Source organism: Falco rusticolus, chromosome W (assembly GCF_015220075.1).
Source record: "Falco rusticolus isolate bFalRus1 chromosome W, bFalRus1.pri, whole genome shotgun sequence".
In the NCBI taxonomy this organism is placed as follows: Eukaryota; Metazoa; Chordata; class Aves; order Falconiformes; family Falconidae; genus Falco; species Falco rusticolus.
This window is the reverse complement of record NC_051209.1, coordinates 3,564,608-3,581,447: the sequence shown is the minus strand read 5'-3', so window position 1 is coordinate 3,581,447 and position 16,840 is coordinate 3,564,608. Positions and strand designations below refer to the sequence as shown.

At 40.6% G+C, this 16,840-nt stretch overlaps 1 protein-coding gene across 1 annotated transcript in view; it reads right to left on the bottom strand.

Moving 5' to 3' along the window:
• LOC119140899 (excitatory amino acid transporter 1-like) overlaps nt 1–16,840 on the bottom strand; it is an 83,279-nt gene that overhangs the window by 50,894 nt on the left and 15,545 nt on the right. The window lies entirely within an intron of this gene.

Here is a 16,840-nt window from a genome sequence, read left to right as displayed (position 1 = left end):
TACATTTGACTCCTGAGTCCAGATCATTTATAAAAACATTAAAGAGCACTGGCCCTAAAATAGAGGCCTGGGGAATCCCACTGGCTGCCAGCCTGATGTATCTCCATTTACTATAACCCTTTAAGCCTGACCCGTCAGCCATTTGCTCACCCAATATACTATGGACTTCTCTAGCCGCATGCTGGACAGTTTACCCAGAAGGATACTGTGAGAGACAGTATCAAAAGCTATGCTAAAATCCAGAAACACCACATCTACTGGCTTCCTTTGTTCAGCTAGATGGGTGACCTTGTCATAAAAGGAAATTAAGTTAGTTAAACAGGACTTTCCCCTCATGAACCCATGCTGGCTATGACCAATGCCTGCATTGTCTCTCAAGTGGTTTTCAATAACTCCCAGAATAACCTTCTCCATAATTTTGCCAGGCACTGAAGTGAGACTGACAGGCCTGTGATTATCAGGGTTTTCCTTCTTACTCTTCTTGAAAATTGGGGCAATATTTGACAGCTTCCAGTCGACTGGGACCTCTCCAGACTCCCAAGACCCTTGAAAAATAATGGAGAGAGGTCCCGTGATGACATCAGCCAGCTCTTTCAGTACCCTGGGATGAATCTTATTGGGCCCCATAGATTTATGCGCATCCAGCTGGAGCAGCAAGTCTCAAACAAGTTCAGGGTCGGCTGGGAGCTTATCATTCCTCCAGTCAGGGCCTTCCAACACAGGGCTCTGAGGGTCCCAGGGCCCATCATTGGTGTTAAAGACAGAGGTGAAGGAGGCATTAAATAGCTCTGCTTTGTCTATGTCCCTATTTGTGAGGTGAGTGAACTCATCAAGCAAGAGCCCAATGTTATCTCTGATTCTTGTTTTGCTGTTAACATATTTTAAAAAGCTCTTTTTGTTGTCCTTCACAGTGCTGGCCAGCTTGAACTCTAATCGAGCTTTGGCCACACATTTTCTCCCTACAGTGGTAAACAGCATCTCTGTAGTCCTCCCACGTTGCCTGTCCTTGCTTCCAAAGTCTGCACACTTTCCTTTTCCACCTAAGTTCTAGAAGATCCCTGCTCAGCCAAGCTGGCCTGCCCCACTTGCTTGACTTCTGATGCTTTGGAATTGCCTGCTCCTGCACTTTTAAGAGATGGCTCTTAAAAAGTGACCAGCATTCCTGGACCCCAATACCCTCAAAAGCAGATTCCCAGGGAACCTTACACACTAGCTCCTTCAGCAGCCCGAAGTCTGCTCTCCCCATATCCAGGGTTGAAGTTTTGCTGGCAGTTTTTCCTACTATCGCCAATGATTTGGAACTCAGCTACTTCCTGGTCACTGTGACCAAGACAGCCACCAATCACCACTTCGCCCACAAGCCCCTCTCTGTTTACAAACAACAAATCTAGAAGGGAACCTTTCCTAGTTGGCTCCCTTAGTACCTGCACCGAGAAGTTATCTTCAACATGCTTCAGAAATTTCCTGGACCTGTTCATGTCCACTGTATGATATTCCCAGCTGATGTCTGGGAAGTTAAAATCCACTCATAAGGACAAGGGCAGCTGATCTAGAAATATCCCTTAATTCCTTGTAGAATAATTCATTGGTGTCATTGTCCTGGCTGGGTGGTTGATAGTAGACTCCCACAAAAACATCCACTTTATTTGCTTTCCCCTTCATCTTTACCCAACCATGTCATCACCAACTGTAAGCACCATGCATTCCAACCCCTCCCTTACATACAGCATCACCCCCGTGCCTTGCCTGCCATGCCTATCCCTCCTGAAGAGCCTATAACCATCCATCATGGCACCCCAGTCACAGGACTCATCCCACCAAGTTTTGCTGATGCCAATGATGTCATAGCTCTGGGACTGGGCCAAAGCTTCTAGTTCCTCTTGTTTATTCCTCATGCTGCACGCATTAGTATAAAGACATTTCAAATGTGCTCCAGTGTACTCAGCACATTGTGGAGCAGACTGAAGGACCTTGCTAGCACACTGTCCCTCAAACATTGGTGTGCCGCCCCCAGGCTTATCTCTAGTGAGCCTGGTTTTATCCCTTTAACCTTTCAAATCTAGTTTAAAGCTCTTTCAATATGAGAAGGCAGTAAAAGGGCAGAATAAAGAAAGCACAATAATTGAAATCCACATCATCTCTTTCCATCTTGCAGAGAATTTCTAAAGCTGTAAAAATGGGGGTCCATTGCAAAGTAGACCTATTAGCCAGAATGACTCCTGCGCCTGTTGTGCTCTCTGGAATTCAACCGGAGGTGTGGGAGGCACAGATCCATGCAATCTCCATTGAGACTTCTGTCTGTCCTTGGATATCTGCCACGTTTAGGGAACAGTGTAAGAGGCAGACAGAGAAGACAGTTGTTACTCTGCACCTTCTGCCACTGGACAGCTGTTATACCTATATAATTTCATGTCAATAACTATCAGTGACAAATACAGTAACAAATCTTTCATCTTCACATCAAAAAGAGATCTTTCCAAGGGGTACTGACATGAGAGGGAAAATCCAGCTTCTTATACCCAGGTTTTCAGAATGCTTAATTTACATACGATACAGATGCAAGTTAATCAATTACATAAAATTAATAACATTTTTTTCAAAGCATGGTGACCAAGAAGGTAGCTTTTATATTAGCATCTTTGTAAAGAGGAGTCTAAACTCAGGATTTATGTATAAGACTTAGGGAAGCTATTTATTCCACATACCTATGCTGTTAGCAAAAAAACCCAACCTAAACAACAAAACCCTAAACTCAAAAAAACAAGCTAACTGAGAGAGTAATATATTCAGTAAGGAAAATCAGATGATGTTATAGTTTTTATATATTATATATATCAGATGACGCTACATGCTGGCATCTGCTAGCATTGTTCCAAACCATAGGCTTATTTAAAGAACTATTCTCTAAAAAACATCTTGTAAGTGATGTCAGATCTGACCTGGCATGACACAAATTACCTGACCTTCTTTATAGACAAAAGTAATAACACAGAAATATTCCATTCCTCCCCACCCCAATAAAATCATAGAATCATTTAGGTTGGAAAAAACCCTTAAGATCATCGAGTCCATCCTAACACTGCAAAGTCCACCACTAAACCATGTCCCTAGGTGCCACGCCTGCACATCTTTTAAATGCCTCCAGGGATGGTGACTCAACCACTACCTCGGGCAGCCTGGCCTGTTCCAATGACATGCTTTTATTGGATGGGGAAGGAAGAGGGAAGAGTTGTCTGAAAAAAAAGGTAAGTTATTTTTTTAATAACATTTTGTGTATTAAAAGAAAGGCACAAGACAAAAACCAACACAGTCCTAGGATGGTCATGGATTGGTTAGTCATAGCAGGCTTACAGCTGTAGGAGATATCTACAGGGTTACTCTGTAGAAAGCTTCCAATGCAAATATACAGGCAGCTCAAATACACTGGCAATCCAAAAGGTGCTTTACTCATAGACAATCTGTCAATTCTGTTCTTTTAGAATCATAGAATCATTTAGGTTGGAAAAGACCTTTAAGATCGAGTCTAACTATTAACCTAGCACTGCCAAGTCCATCACTAAACCATGTCCTTAAGTACCACGTCTACACGTCTTTTAAATACCTCCAGGGATGGTGACTCAACCATTAGCCTGGGCAGTGTGTTCCAGTGCTTGGCAACCCAGCCTGTCCAGATCCCTCTGCAGAGCCTTCCTACCCTCAAGCAGATCAACGCTCCCAGGCAACTTGGTGTCATCTCCAAACTTCCTGAGGGTGCACTCAATCCCCTTGTCCAGATTGTTGATAAAAGTATTAAACAGGACTGGCCCCAATACTGAGCCATGGGGAACACCACTTGTGACTGGTCACCAACTGGATTTAACTCCATTCACCACAACTCTTTGGCCATCCATCCAGCTTTTCACCCAGTGTAGAGTACACTCGTCCAAGCCATGAGCAGCCAGTTTCTCCAGGAGAACGCTGTGGAAAATGGTGTCAAAGGCTTTACTAAGGTCTGGGTAGACAACATCCACAGCCTTTCCCTCATCCACTAGGCAGGTCATCTTGTGGTGGAAGGAGATCAGGTTTGTCAAGCAGGACCTGCCTTTCATAAACCCATGCTGTCTGGGCCTGATCCCCTAGTTGTCCTGCACGTGCCACGTGATGGCACTCAGGATGATCTGCTCCATAACCTTCCCCAGCACTGAGGTCAGGCTGATGGGCCTGTAGTTCCCCGGATCCTCCTTCCTGCCCTTCTTGTAGATGGGCGTCACATTGGCTAACCTCCAGTCTGCTGGTACCTCCCCAGTTTGCCAGGACTGTTGATAAATGATGGAGAGTAGCTTGGCAAGCTCCTCTGCCAGCTCCCTCGGTACCCTTGGGTGGATCCCATCCAGCCCCATAGACTTGTGTGTGTCTAAGTGGAGCAGCAGGTCGCTATCCATTTCCCCTTGGATTATGGGGGCTTCATTCTGCTCCCCATCCCTGTCTTCTAGTTCAGGGGGCTTGGTACCCCAAGAACAACTGGTCTTACTATTAAAGACCGATACAAAGAAGGCATTAAGTCCCTCAGCCTTTTCCTCATCCTTTGTCACTATGCTTCCCCCTGCACCCAATAAAGGATGGAGATTCTCTTTCGGCCTCCTTTTGTTGTGAATATATATATAGAAATATTTTTTATTGTCTTTTACTGCAGTAGCTAAATTCAGTTCTAGTTGGGCTTTGGCCCTTCTATTTTTCTCCCTGTGTAACCTCATGACATCTTTGTAGCCCTCCTGAGTTGCCTGCCCCTTCTTCTATGAAGATATTGTGCTTTGGGAAACCTTCCTCTTAAAATTCCAATAACTAATTGGAAGATACTTTATCTTCCACCAAATCCTTCCATAAAGCGTCACACTCCTGGCAAATTTCCAGCTATAAAGATTTTGTGGCTGTTTCCCATCCCTGTATTCCTTTTAAGGCACCTTCCTTCCCAATCTCCAGACTCAGAAGAAAACCAAAAGAAACAAGTACATTCCATACAACTCTGACAGCAGGGCCAATCCCCAACAAATTAAATTGTTTGGTACCAGTTACCCTTATTCTGTCTCTTCCAACAGAAAGCCTTTCAGGGCACAGTCTGTCTCTTTTCTGTGCTTAAAGGACACAAAAGGCCCAGTCCTCACTGGGAATGCTGGACAGTATTTGGATTCTAACAGATGCTTTGGTCTTCCCTCCATTATCAGACCATCCCTACAAGACATCACGCTCAGACTGCTGAGGATCTTCTACATTTGTCATCAGACATTAAATCCATATACAAATGAATGTACATTTCTTCTTCTTTTAAAAAGACTCCTTGTCCTTCTTCTCTCTGTATGTTGGCTTAAGCACAATGAATCTATTCCTTACAATCTCTGAATCTGTGCTCACAGTTTGCTGTGCACAGGCTCCTGTAGTTGCGTGCAGCCTAATATGAGCTGGCCCAATAGTCAGAAACCAAACCTCTCAATACACACATTCAAATACAGATTTTTGAATATGCAAATACAATAGTCATAGTGGTAAGTGCATGGAACACAAATCCCTGTGAGGGTTTTGACTCCACTGTCCATATGGAACTACAAAATCACCATGCAAACACAAAAAGTGTTTTCTAAACTGCTCATCACCTTAGGCCCAAACCAAACAAGCACAGAGACTGAATTACCTCTTGCCCATGGAGAAAATATTGCTTTTGATCGCAGGGTTGAGGTTTTTGGCAAGGTATCAGGGAACTCCCTGTGTGGCTGCCTGTATCATACAGAACTGTATGTAGCTAGAGGGCAAACATAAGGTTCCCACTGTGTCAACATATCAACCTTTGTAAACACAAATATGGAATGTAAAATAAGAAGCGGCAAGACTATATCATGCCAGCGGTACATGCTGTATTTATTTTTTAGTGCATATGCTCTGAATCAAAAGATCTTTGCAGGGGTTCCACTGCCATTCTCCTTCAAAATTAGGCATTTCTAAATGCACAACAGCTGATGAGAATACTTTTCAAGTTGAAAGAAACCCTATATGAAGAAATCTAATTTAAGAATGTCTATTTTTTTCTTAATACCTTTTTAGGTTTTATTTTCTCACTATAGTGTATCTTGAATCACTGTCAGTTATTAAATTGTATCCAGAGGGTATTCTTGCAATGCAGTGTTTAAGGACAACAGCTCTCCCAGCATCTTCAGTTACCAACTCCCTGCCATTGAGGAGGTTATGGAGAAGGTACATACTGTAGGAACAAAATTTCACATAAACCATCTGTGATAAAAGGATGGTTTATATTTGCATATTTTCTAATCAATTGTGATTTTTGTACTGAACCACTGTGATTTAAAAGTCAGTGCATATACTGACTTTCACATGTATGAGTATAGAAAAAAGCCAGGAAATTATCTTACATCTTATATTGTTAGGAAATGAGAAAGCATAATCTGTAAGGGGGAGCCTCTTTTTGATTGTTTGTTTAGGAAAGACTAGGCTGCTTGTGATCAAATTCAGGAAGAAAAGGATATTATTAGGATAGCAAGGAAAGCAGGATGTAAACTACTCAGGTCTAGTTGCTCTCATTAATTCCAAGTAAAATTATGTCTACTTTCTCTGCCCTACAGTAGAATTAACATTCCTGTCCAGAGAGTGAAAGACTTCAAAGATCTTAGCATGAGAAGAATAGTTTTAAGATTAACACATATAGCTTATTTAAATATTAAAGCCCAGTGTTTAGAATCAGAATATTCGTACTTGCTCTATGGCAGCATCCAGATTTTATTGAGTATTTCTCTCAGTCAAGATCAATTTGATCTGTTGATAGTGGTAAAGAAGGACGTAAAGATGTAGAGCCCTCTGGCCTCAGCATTTAATCAGTTTTTGGAGGAGTAGCATATTGTTGACTAGGAAGATGATAGCCAGGTACCTCTTTATTTTCAAAAATGTGCACAAGATCCTATTTCACTAAGTACTAAGCATATGAGCTAATAGGTCATTCTCCATTTCAGAAAAGTATGCATTTCTAGTGACGACTATTTTCCAAAGAAGCTTTGACTCTCAGCTGCCTAATAGGATTGTGCTCACCACTGCTGTTTGTGCTTTCTCTCGTTCTCCGCTTCTGTCAAACATACATATGAACCACAGCCTGTCAATCCTGCAGCCTCATGTTTGCAATATGCCAGCCCATTTGACATAGCTTCTTATTGGCTCTTTGACCTCAGCTATCGCTTTGAGCTGCAGTTCCTGTATGTTCACAAAGGAGAACCTGACTATTCCTTCATTTACCATCTTTTTAAAAACCGAAATCTATGACATTAAAACTTTCTATTATTATCATAGAAAACACAAACATTATCTTGTCTATGACCAAAAAATGTCAGCACTTGGTATTTACAGACATTGTAGTTTCAGCCTAAATAATAAAAACCTGTACTATCTAAGGATATTAATGAATGGACTTATACATATAATCAACTGTTTACAGATTTCTGAAAGATATATTGAATTTGGTTTATGCATGATACCAAAGTTGCTTTTGAAATGGACTTCATCCAAAAGGCATTTCAAATATTACATGAATGACATTTGAAAACTGTTAAGACTAAGACTTTGAGATGAAAGCAGTTAGTATTGTAATCAAGGACTGATGAACAAATAAACAGTGAATAAACAATGGAGAAACAATTCTGTGTGTCTCAGTAAACACATCATATGCCTAAACATGCTCCTTTGCTTCCCTGGCAATATTTGCATAACTTATGCCAGTTAATTTCATAAGATGGGTGAGTCCATCAAAGACCTCAGCTATTCCAAGGGGTCCTCTTCCCTCAGCTCTGCCCACCTTTCTACTCCCAGCTGCACTCTCATGTATTTTATTCACAAAATCATGGAATGGGTTGGGTTGGAAGGGACCTTAAAGCCCATCAAGTTCCACCCCCCCTGCCATTGGCAGGGACATCTTCCACTAGACCAGATTGCTCAAAGCCACATCCAACCTGGACTTGAACACTTCCAGGGATGGGGCATCTACAACTTCTCTGCTCTGGGCAACCTGTTCCAGTGTCTCACCACCCTCACAGTAAAGAATTTCTTCCTAATATCTCATCTAAATCTACTCTCTTTCAGTTTAAAACTATTGCCCCTTATCCTATTGCTACAGGCCCTACTAAAAAGTCTGTCCCCATCTTTCTTATAAGCCCCCTTTAAGTATTGAAAGGCACCTATAAGGTCTCCATGGAGTCTTCTCTTCTCCAGGCTGAAGAAGCCCAACTTTCTCAGCCTGTCTTCATAGGAGAGGTGCTTCAGCCCTCTGATCATCTTTGTGGCCTTCTTCTGGACTCATTCCAACAGGTCCATGTCCTTCTCATTTTGGGAGCTCCAAAAGCTGAACACAGTACTCCAGGTGGCATCTCTCAAGAGCAGAGTAGAGACCTGCTGGCCATGCCTCTTTTGATGCAACCCAGGATACAGTTGGCTTTCTGGGCTGCAAGCAAACATTATCAGGCCATGTTGAGCTTTTCATCCACCAGTAATCCCAAATCCTCCTCCTCAGGGCTGCTCTCAATCCATTCTCTGCCCAGCCTGTATTGATACTGGGGGTTACCCTGACCCAGGTGCAGGACCTTGCACTTGGCCCTGTTGAACCTCATGAGATTCACATGGGCCCACCTCTCTAGCCTGTCAAGGTCCCTCTGGATGGCATCCCTTCCCTCCAGCATGTCGACTGCACCACTCAGCTCGTTGTCATTGGCAAACTTGCTGAGGGTGCACTCGATCCCACTGTCCACGTCCCCAACAAAGATGTTGAACAGCACCGGTCCCAGTACAGAACCCTGAGGAATGCCGCTCATCACCAGTCTCCGCTTGGACACTGAGCTGTTGACCACAACTTTTCAAGTGCAACCATCCATCCAATTCCTTATTCACCGAGTGGTCCACCCATCAAATCCATGTCTCTCCAGTTTAGAGACAAGGATGTCATGCAGGACAGTATCAAAAGCTTTGCACAAGTCCAGGTAGATGACATCGGTCACTCTTCCCTCATTTGTCAACACTGTAACCCCATCATAGAAGGCCACCAAATTTGTCAGGCAAGATTTGCCCTTAGTGAAGCCATGTCGGCTGTCACCATTCACCTCCTTATTTTCCATGTGCCTTAGCATAGTTTCTAGGAGGATCTTGCCAAGCACAGAGGTGAGACTGACTGGCCTGTAGTTTCCCAGGTCTTCCTTATTTCCCTTTTAAAAATGGGGGGGTTATTTCTCCTTTTCCTGTCCATGGAAACTTCACCGGACTGCCACAACTTCTCAATATGATGGAGAGTGGCTTAGCAACTTCATCTGCCAGATCTCTCAGGACCCGTGGATGCATCTCATCAGGTCCCATGGACTTGTGTACTTTCAGGCTCCTTAGATGGTCTTGAACCTGATCTTCTCCTATAGCGGGTGGTTCTTTATTCTCCCAGTGTCTGCCTTTGCCTTCTGTGACTTGGCTGGAGCACTTGCTGGTGAAGATCAAGGTGAAAAAGTCTTACCTGGCTCTGATGCTTGTTGGATCCTTTTGTGAATTGTTTTAAGTTACAATGCAACAAGGAGTTTTGAAATAGGAAAGTTCCTAAAAAATTCATAGATGATTGTGTGGCTAGATTATATTCCAGTAATCTTACTTGTTGGTCAAGGATTCATTCAAAAGCCACATATAGTTCTTAATACAAAATTGAAAACTTTGCAGGCTCATAAAAGGCAAATATAGATGTTAGAAAAGTGTTGTGGACTGTTCCTAGCAAGTAATGTGAACAAATGGCCACCTACAGAATATTCATGGCGTCTTTTTTAAAGATCTTTTCTTAAGAAGTATCCAAAGCAATTGGTGGATACCTTAACACGTTATCTCAGATTGAAAAATATCTTTTGAACAAGATAAAGATCAGCTAGTATACACAAGTTCTGCAAAAATCTAGCTTTCAGCACAGTCAAATATACTGACTTATGCTAATGCCAACTAAAATCATAAGCTTGTATCTACAATGGATCTTAACATTACAGTATAAGAAGATTTTGATTCACGTATACTGGGAAGGATGGACAGTTTCTGCTAGTTTTATGATGATTAAGAATTACCTCAAAACTTTCTAACTCTTATAGCTAATTTAGCATCTGGTAAAAGTCACTAGAATATTTTCTTTCATTTTATATTTAAAAAGGAAAAGTTCATACCATGTAAGGGTTGAATAATATACATTCAATTAGTTTACATAGTTTCAATAGTTAGCCCCCTGGTTGGCTATCTCATGTCTTCTTGTTCAGAAACTTGACAAAGTATTGTCATATATTGATAACTTAGTTTGAATTTTCAGACTGAGCATGATTCTTCAGACAGAATTACAACTGTGTGGTTGGTTCATACATTTTCCACATAAAGAAGAAAACTTGCATCATATGTAGAATATCATTGCCAATATTCACAGTAAGTTAAGTTTTAATTTTACTATTTGATTTTAATCAACTTATACAGAAATTTTATACTAGTTTTCTTTTTTAGTAGTTACTCTAAAAGTCATTATTTTATTAAACTCAAACTGCTTCAACCTGCTTTAAGGTTCAAATCTGAAAAAAAAAAACCCAAACATAAGAAACACACATTTCACTATGATTTTAATAGTATTTTCACAGTTCTATTTCACAAAATATCAACCAAAACAAAACCCATTTTCCCATGTTGGGCTCCTTTTGTGGCAATAATATTTACTTACATATATTGCGAGACCTAAAACCTACTGAATATTACTCTGTCTTCAAGAATGATCTACTACGTCAAAATGTACCTGACTCTTATAGACAACTTTACTATGGATAAATCTGAAGGGTACATGCTGTTTTGCTAAGAATGAAGCATTCCAAAGTGTCATAAATGACAATTTCATTTTTTTTAATTTAGAAATAACTTAGACAAATATTATTGCTATTGCTTATAATGTCTTTTGCAAATAAAAACAAATATAATGAAAATATAACTGAAAAATTATGTTCCTTTTGCTGTACTCTGATCTACCATAATATACAATAACATTTGTAGTCTGTTACAAATAGTATTTTCAAAATGACTGCTGGGGTTCTACTTTACACATATACTGTACATATTCATACTCTTACTTACACACAAGTTTTATATATGTGTGTTTGTTTAGTTCCAGAAAGCATGTCATGGAAACCAAACAAATATAACATGCTCTGAAAGGTTTTCTTTATAGAGATGTTCTGCTGAATAAATACTGAAGTGTGCAATTTAATAAAAAGAAGGGGAAAAAAGAAAAAAAAGAGAGAGACAGACAGATTGTAATAGAAATTATCTTGCTACTTGAAGATTGCTATGCATCCTGGGTGAGAGCTCAGCTGGAAGTGATGTATGAGGACTCTGAAAGTCACATTGTATTGTACTGTCTTAAAAGTACCAGAATGAAGAGAACAGTTCTGAGATATTGAGATGAGGAGAGGCTATTATCATGTCCTGATGCCCTACTGAGGGAATTGAATATGTCCCTTCTCCAAAGCTCTTATCTGAAGCAGTCAGAAAATTGATAGAACTGTGAATTGTTCTAACAGTGCTTAGAAGTTCAGAGCTGAAACCTTCCTCTGGAAAGCAGCTTAGTAATATTTTTTTTTTTAATTAAAAATCAAGAGGAAGCTAAAAGATCTTTTGTAAGCCTCTTCAAACAGCTTTCTCATTGTAATCTACATAATCACAATAAAAAAAGAAAATAATTTAAAGGTTAGAATACACTGTTTACTTATGAAAAGAGATGTGATAGACACTTTTACATTCAACAATGTGAGAAAAAGAGTTCAGGAAACAGTCTGACACAGAAAACATAATAATTTTGAATTAATTTTTAACTTTCAACATTGCATGGAAATTTGGGCTTTTATGGAGATTAGTTTGTGATGTTTACTGGAAGAATCTTGAGGAACCCAATATGTGGGATGGGAAGAAGGCCTGTGGTTATCCTATATCAACTACAATAGCCAACATTATAAGCAACAGGAAAAATCTGGTAGATAAAAGTTACCTAAAAAAAAAATAATTCTAAATTCTAAGGTTCCAAACTTTGTCGGAAATTTTGGGAAAGGAGATGAAGCATGTATGTTAAACTGAGCTATAAGCAGAATTGTACAAAATATTTGCAAATAACCCTTAGAATATTTCTCTAGCTTTAATACTTGACACAAATGTTATGTTCCAACTATGCTATATATAAAGACTGGTCATGAATAATTTTAGTGAATTTGATTTCAGGAAATATATAGAATCATAAAATCATAGAATCATTTCGGTTGGAAAAGAATTTTGAGATCATCAAGTACAACTGTTAACCCAGGACTGCCAAGCCCATCAATAAGCCATGTCCCTAAGCACCACATCTACACATTTTTTAAACACCTCCAGGGATGGTGATTCCACCACCTCCGTGGGCAGCCTGTTCCAATGCTTGGCCACCCTTTCAGTGAAGACATTTTTCCTAATATACAATCTAAAACTCCCCTGGCATATTTGAGGCTGTGTTCTCTTGTCCTATTGCTTATTATCTGGGAGAAGAGACCTACCCCCACCTGCCTACAACCTCCTTTCAGGTAGTTGTAGAGAGCAATAAGGTCTTCCCTGAGTCTCCTCCAGACTAAACAACACCAGTTCCCTCAGCCACTCCTGCTAAGAATTGTTCTCTAGACACTTCACCAGCTTCGTTGCCCTTCATTGGACGCGCTCCAGTACCTCAATGTCTTTCTCGTAGTGAGGTGCCCAAAACAGAATACAGTATTCAAGGTGCAGCCACACCAGTGCCAAGGACAGGGTACCTGGTTGCCAGCTGGATGTAACTCCATTTACTACCACTCTTTGGCCTCAGCCATCCAGCCAGCTTTTTCACCCAGTGTAGAGTACACTCGTCCAAGCCATGAGCAGCCAGTTTCTCCAGGAGAACGCTGTGGAAAATGGTGTCAAAGGCTTTACTAAGGTCTGGGTAGACAACATCCACAGCCTTTCCCTCATCCACTAGGCGGGTCATCTTGTGGTGGAAGGAGATCAGGTTTGTCAAGCAGGACCTGCCTTTCATAAACCCATGCTGTCTGGGCCTGATCCCCTAGTTGTCCTGCACGTGCCACGTGATGGCACTCAGGATGATCTGCTCCATAACCTTCCCCAGCACTGAGGTCAGGCTGATGGGCCTGTAGTTCCCCGGATCCTCCTTCCTGCCCTTCTTGTAGATGGGCGTCACATTGGCTAACCTCCAGTCTGCTGGTACCTCCCCAGTTTGCCAGGATTGTTGATAAATGATGGAGAGTGGCTTGGCAAGCTCCTCTGCCAGCTCCCTCAGTACCCTTGGGTGGATCCCATCCAGCCCCATAGACTAGTGTGTGTCTAAGTGGAGCAGCAGGTCGCTAACCGTTTCCTCCTGGACTGTGGAGACTTCATTCTGCTCCTCCTCCTCCCTGTCTTCCAGCTCAAGGGACTGAGTACCCAGAGGGAAGCTGGCCTGGAAGATCTTAAAGACTGAGGCAAAGGAAGCATTAAGTCCCTCAGCCTTTTCCTCATCCTTTGTGGCAATGTTCCCCGCCGCATCCAATAAAGGATGCAGATTATCCTTGGCCCTCCTTTTGTTTCTAATTTATTTGTAAAAACTTTTTTTTGCTATCTTTTATGGCAGTGGCCAGCCTAAGTTCTAGCTGGGCTTTGAACCTCTCTAATCTTCACTCTGCATAGCCTCGAGACATCCTTATGGTCCTCCAGAGTTGCCTGCCCCTTCTTCCAAAGGTGGTAAACTCTCCTTTTTTCCCCTGAGTTTCAGCAAAGCCTCTCTGTTCAGCCAAGCCAGTCTTCTCCCCCACTGGCTCGTCTTTTGGTACATGGGAACGTCCTGCTCCTGCACCTTTAAGAGTACCTTCTTGAAGAATCTTGAGCCTTCCTGGACCCCTTGGCCCTTCAGGACTGTCTCCCAAGGGACTCTGTCAACCAGGCTCTTAAACAGGCCAAAGTCTGCCCTCTGGAAGTCCAAGGTAACAGTTCTGCTGACCCCCCTCCTTACTTCTCCGATCACTATGCCCAAGACATCCTCTGACCACCACATCACCCATCAGTCCTTCTCTGTTTGTAACCAGCAGGTCCAGCGGGGCATCTCCCCTGGTTGGCTCACTGACCAGCTGTGTCAGGAAGTTACCTTCCACACACTCCAGGAACCTCCTAGACTGTTTCTTCTCCATTGTGTTGTATTTCCAGCTGAGATTCGGTAGGTTGAAGTCCTTCATGAGAACAAGCGCTAGAGAACGCAAGACTTCTCCCAGCTGCTTGTAGAATGTTTCATCTGCCTCTTCATCCTGGTTGGGTAGTCTATAACAGACTCCCACCAGGATGTCTGCCTTGTTGGCCCTCCCCCTGATTCTCACCCATAAACACTCAACCCTGTTGTCACCATCATTTGGCTCTAGGCAGTTGAAACACTCCCTGACACACAGGGCTACCCCACTGCCTCTCCTTCCTTGCCTATCCCTTCTGAAGACTTTGTAGCCATCCATTGCAGCACTCCAATCATGTGAGTTATCCCACTATGTTTCAGTGATGGCAATTATGTCATAGTCTTCCTGCTGCACGATGGCTTCCAGCTCCTCCTGTTTGTTGCCCATGCTTCGGGCATTGGCATATCATTTAGTTAAGAAAAGTTACCACATTCTGATGCCCTTATATTCAGTGAATAACTGTCTTCATAACTGAAACATGCAGGTAAAGCTTGTGGGCCAATTTTAAGGACTGGAATTTCAATTTCATTATGGTCTTGATGTAAAAGCTCAGAAAATGTTAATGCATAGTGCTCTTATTGCTGGTGCAAATCTTGCAGTCTTTACCTATTTCATGACAAACTGATTTGTTAGCATATGTCTATATTTTTTATATACTTTTTAGGGACAATGCATATTTTAAAATAATTATGTCAAGCAATTTTTTAATGTCAAATGCTTCAAGTTATAATGAAATAAGAAGGTATAAAATATTTTGAACTCCTATAACTGCTGCAAATTCAAAACAGAAATGGAGCAAAATTGTCAGTCTTGTGTTTGTATAAGAATTCAGACTAGATTTGGTCATAAAATAATCCAAACGGGAATTTCATCTATTTCTTAGATTATTTATGCTGCCTCCCATATAGTGTGCCTTAATTTTGCTTTGGACTTTGTAAAGGTTACTGATTGGGATTGTTGACTTTGGAGCTCTCCCATTTAAAAGACTGTAGAAAATGAAGACCAGCATAGAATATACAGCTTGATTTGTGTCTAAACCACAAGAAGGTTAGGAATACAGATAGTCATATAATCATATTTTCCCATAAAGAGTAAAAGATGAAAGGTATGCAAATAACCTCTATTTTCTCTCAAGCAGATGTTAGTATATGCCTGGTAACACACACATCAGAAGATAAAATCTCATGGAGAAAAATGCATACCTGCTTGAGACACGTGCAATAATCATAAATCATAAGAGAAATGAGAGTAAAAAGCTCTGAACGTGATTCTGCATTGTTTCTTTTGTGAAAGTACCAAAACAGGCTATAGAGAAATGTGACTGGGTTGACTTCACCTTTTATAGTTTATTTTCCTGAGTGTGTGAGTAACAGTCAGAACTGTTTACTCTTCAGTTTCTCAATTTATGTCACTTACATAACAGCTCATAGCTTCTATAATTATTACTTCATTTTAATTATTCTAATTTCTTTGATATTAAAAAAAATTGTGAAGGATTTTAATCATGCCTAGACTATTTCTAATGCCTTGGAGACCATATGTTCTGATATTGTTATATTGAGCACACTCACATAAATACAAATGGAAACCCAGAACATCATATCTAGGAGACACCGTTATGCCTGCAAACAGCAAGAATATTTATTCAGATCATTTACAGTCCAAAAGAGTAATATTACCAGCATGCAAGACCCTAGAGGAATCTTCTGGTTACAGCTTTGCCAAACAAAATACAGGAAATAAGAGATTTGATCATGGATGCCAAGAGTGGTCTTAAGACTGACTTAAGCATAAGACTTTTATCCAATGAATTATCCTATAATGTGTAAAAAAACCCACCCCAAAACAGTAGTGTCTATAAAATTGCACAGTAGTATACCTGTAAATGTTATAGCTTGTTATTTAGATATGGAATAATACCTGTATATTTACTTGAGTATCAGTTTTGTAGCAAATACGTAAGACCATTCTTTTTTAAAAAACCATTTGTGTGATAAATGAGGTATTGTTCAGTGTAGAAAACAGTTTTTCCAGAATTTTTAGCAATAAAATGGGAAATTTCTTGTAATACATTGAAAAAATTCCTGTTGTATTTAAGGATTTTTTTTTAAAGAATTAAATCTGTCATTTGTGAATTGCATTGAGTTTTCTGTGATTATTCCCTGCCTGACTAAGGAAGCTTAAAATTTTGTTATTCACCTTGAAAATAAATATCTCTACTTCAAAGGGAAACTCTAAGAATAATCCACTTAATATCGTGAGGCATTTGTATGATAAGACAAACCTCATAGATAGATAACATTTCTCTTTACCAAAAACATTTATATAATAATGTAAATGATTGTTACAAAAAAGGGGGCATTAAAAAGGATAAAGTGCTCCAAAGAATTTAAATGAAAAAAACCATCAAAAAGAAGGGCATTGTTTGAATGCAAAAATGGGGAAAAGTATCTTTTTGCTTTTGTTTATATTAATTCAAACCTTTTGTTATATTGTCTTTAAAACAGCAATAGCAGTGGTATCTCTCTGCAGCTTATGACGCTTCTGTTCTAACACATGAAATGTTATTTTTT